Source organism: Pristiophorus japonicus, chromosome 8 (genome assembly GCF_044704955.1).
Source record: "Pristiophorus japonicus isolate sPriJap1 chromosome 8, sPriJap1.hap1, whole genome shotgun sequence".
Lineage (NCBI taxonomy): Eukaryota > Metazoa > Chordata > Chondrichthyes > Pristiophoridae > Pristiophorus > Pristiophorus japonicus.
Window position 1 is genome coordinate 221,807,160 of NC_091984.1, and position 3,580 is coordinate 221,810,739.

At 47.8% G+C, this 3,580-nt stretch overlaps 2 pseudogenes; both read right to left on the minus strand.

The window, feature by feature from the left end:
- Positions 1-2,120: 2,120 nt before the first annotated feature.
- Positions 2,121-2,239, minus strand: LOC139269777 (5S ribosomal RNA; annotated as a pseudogene).
- An 870-nt stretch (positions 2,240-3,109) lies between these two features.
- Positions 3,110-3,228, minus strand: LOC139269752 (5S ribosomal RNA; annotated as a pseudogene).
- Between the last annotated feature and the right edge of the window lie 352 nt (positions 3,229-3,580).

Below are 3,580 nucleotides of genomic sequence, written 5' to 3' on the forward strand. Positions count from 1 at the left end.
CCACCTACAACAATATGTCACCCAGTTTGGCTATCCCATTGCCCCACTACCTGAGAAACTTACAGCCCTCCTCCAGGCAGTGGATTTGTCTCAAAACATTTTTACACCATGGAGCAGAAAACTGAAATTCTAGCAGGGGAGATTGCCCAGATTAAACCCCCAGCATGGTGGGATTTGGGGATACGGGCAGACATACCTGCATGGATCCGGGTGGGATCGCATGCCTTAGGAATCGGCCAATTCCTGATTGTAGCTTATCTGCTAGTTACAAGCTGTAAACTCAGGAGAAAAAGAAAAAGAAAGCAGTTCCTCAGGCTACTACATAGACAGGAGAGCCGTTGCTAAACACTCAAGGCGTGTAAACAAAGCTTGACCGCGACACTTAGGCGGTTTTGTTATTCCCAGGGATGATTGCTTTTTCATACATGGCCCCTGGGGAGTTTGCAGGGCAGGTTACTTTGTTTTACGGTTAAGACTGAAATGAGACTCAATGTACAATAGCTGCTGTAACCTTAAGTCCATATATGTATATTGCTGTCGTATATTGTAACCTGTTGGATTCTGTGTTTTGTACCGCGTTAAAAGGAATTACGATATATATCGACGGGATCAGTTTAGAGTTAAACTGGGGAAAGTTGGGCAATTTGGGAGACCTAGGGTTTTCTCACCTCCCTGAACTTTGACACACTCGAGTGGTGTCTGACTGTGTCATATGGGGGATTATGTCGGGGAGGACAAAAACCCCCTCATTTTACCCAGAAGGAAAAGGGCTGTGGGATCAGTCTGTGCTGTGAATTGAAACCGATGCAGTTTGACCTTGGCAGAGCAGTGATTGGACGGGGGAGGACACCGGAGGGCCAATGGTGAGACAGAGTCAGCCCGAAGCATGGGGCTTTCAAGCCAATGGGAGAGCACTTGCTCGAAAACTATGGGACTGACTCACAGCCATTATCGGACTATTGTCTTCCCCATGTTTACACTTTGGAAGGAAATTATGCAGATCTTCAGAAAACTAGGGAACCCAAAACAAACCAAGGACCGACACAATGGCTACAGGAGGCCAACGCAATCAACACCCATTTAAACCTTGAGTAGGTTCGAAAAACTGAATTGAAGTAAGTTATGCAGACCTTTTGAAACCATGGAACCCAAAACAACCCAAGGGCCTACACAATGGCTACAGGAGGCCAACGCAATCAACACCCACTCAAACCTTGAGTAGGTCAACATCAGTGGAAAAAACCCGCAATAATCTAAAACTGCTGCATTTTTCAAAATCACAAAGCCCACCAATGTGAAGAATCGATTTCAGCAGGAGAGGCGGACTGGATAATCTGGCTATAAAAAGGGGTTTCTGAAGTAGTGTGGGTGGTTCCCTGCCCTCGTGATCCAACAACCAGCAAGACTCTCGACACTGAAGGAAAACCAGTGTCCGAAGACACTGAAGATAGAAGAAACAAACCACGAGACTGTAGAAGACACAGAAGTGAGTATAACCTCTGGTCCCCGGAACTCCCAACTCAGTTAGGCCAGGAAGGGTGGGAGGTTGGGCATTGTACTGCTAAACTTGTGTAAAGATTTTCGTTGTGTCCGTTTAGTGGGATTTAAGGGGATTGTTTTGTTGGTGTATTGCTGTTTGTTGAGATACACCTTGTCAAATAAATTGGAAGCCTAAGTTCCTCTTGGAATCACCTTGTCTCAGTTCTATTGTATTACATCTCCTGATCGTGAGTCTTATGTCAGAACAGTGTAAGGGAAGCTAGGAGCGCCTCGAAAATGCTCAACTGTGTGTCACAGGCTAGGGAAGAAGGGATTAGGAGTGTTTGACACTCACAGGTGCCTCACAGGCTAGGCATAAGCTGTGGGGACGCACCAGTCTCAAAACCCCATTCATATCCTGTGGACACAGTCTCTCCAGGGATACTCTTGCAGCACTCAGGGTACCTCACAGGCCAGGCATAAGCTGTGAGGACAGAAGCCCAGAGAGAGACACCCAAGGCACAACAACACTCACTGAAAACCCCTTACAAGAACCATGAGCAGCCTGTGGCAAAAGGGTTGTTGATGGATCAACGGCACTGTGTGTGCAGAAGCATGAGCGGCCTGTGGATGGCAGCAAAAGCATACTGCACCTGGTATTCCCAGGCAGTCTCCCGTCCAAGTACTAACCAGATCTCAGTCTGCTTGGTTTCCCAGATCAGACGAGATCGGGCATTTTCAGACTAGTGTGGCCGTAGGCATTGATAGCATGGATTTCTCTTTACTTAAACGGACATAAGGCTGATCTTCACTTCTTTTTCTCGTTCCATGCATTCATCCAAGGAATCAGCACTCAAGATTCATTTCACCATTTTCCTTCCGCCACACCCGCCTCTTGCTGCTCTGACTCCCACACAAACAAACGACAAGCCCTACCCTTCATTGCCTTGCCTCAAGCTTCAAAACTGCCTGACTTTCACCATTCCCTCATTCATCCACAAATCACTCACTCACTCACCCCCCAATCTCACGCTCGCCAACCTCGAAATCTCTCATCCCCTCAAATCGCTCTCCCCCAAATCTCCCCATCCCCAAATCTCTCCTCCCCCAAAAAAGCTTCCACCGCCCCCAAAACGCCAGGATTGTTTCATTTCCAATCTGACCAATTATTAAGCCAGATCGCTGTTGTAGCCACATTTCGGAACCCCATGTGGCAAGTGGCGCCTGCTACTCGGCATTCTGATTTGCAACACTCCTCACATGAACACACATGCATTCCAGCAGCATGCTAGTTGGCTTTACATTTTTCCTGCATTGAATTGCAGCTCTTCCTGCACGATTCTTTGTTCTCTTGCTGTTTGTCCCTCTCAGGTTTCTATGCACCTTGTCTCTCCTCTCTGTTGCTGCGTCCTGATGTGCCTGCGCCAGCGTGTGTTTTTTTGCCAACTCATTTTGTTGTTCTGCGTTCTTTCGCCCCTTGCGACGACCCCGTTGCATTTGTGCAGCAGCAGGAGAATGTGCAGGAAAGAAATGGTGAAAGCAAAGTGAGAAAGAGAGCAGCAAACAGGTTGTTGATGGATCAACGGCACTGTGTGTGCAGAAGCATGAGCAGCCTGTGGATGGCAGCAAAAGCCTACTGCACCTGGTATTCGCAGACAGTCTCCCAACCATGTACTAACCAGGCCTGACTCTGCTTGGCTTCCGACATCAAACGAGATCGGGCGTTTTCAGACTAGTGTGGCCGTAGGCATCGATGTCATGGCTTTCTCTTTACTTAAACGGACATAAGGCTGATCTTCACATCTTTTTCTCCTTCCATGCATTCATCCAAGGAATCTGCACTCAAGATTCATTTCACCATTTTCCTTCCGCCACACCCACTTCTTGCTGCTCTGACTCCCACACAAATAAACAACAAGCCCTATCCTTCATTTCCTTGCCTCAAGCTTCAAAAATGCCTGACTTTCACCATTCCCTCACTCACCCACAAATCACTCACTCACTCACCCCCCAATCTCACGCTCGCCAACCTCGAAATCTCTCATCTCCTCAAATCGCTCTCCCCCAAATCTCCCCATCCCCAAATCTCTCCTCCCCGAAA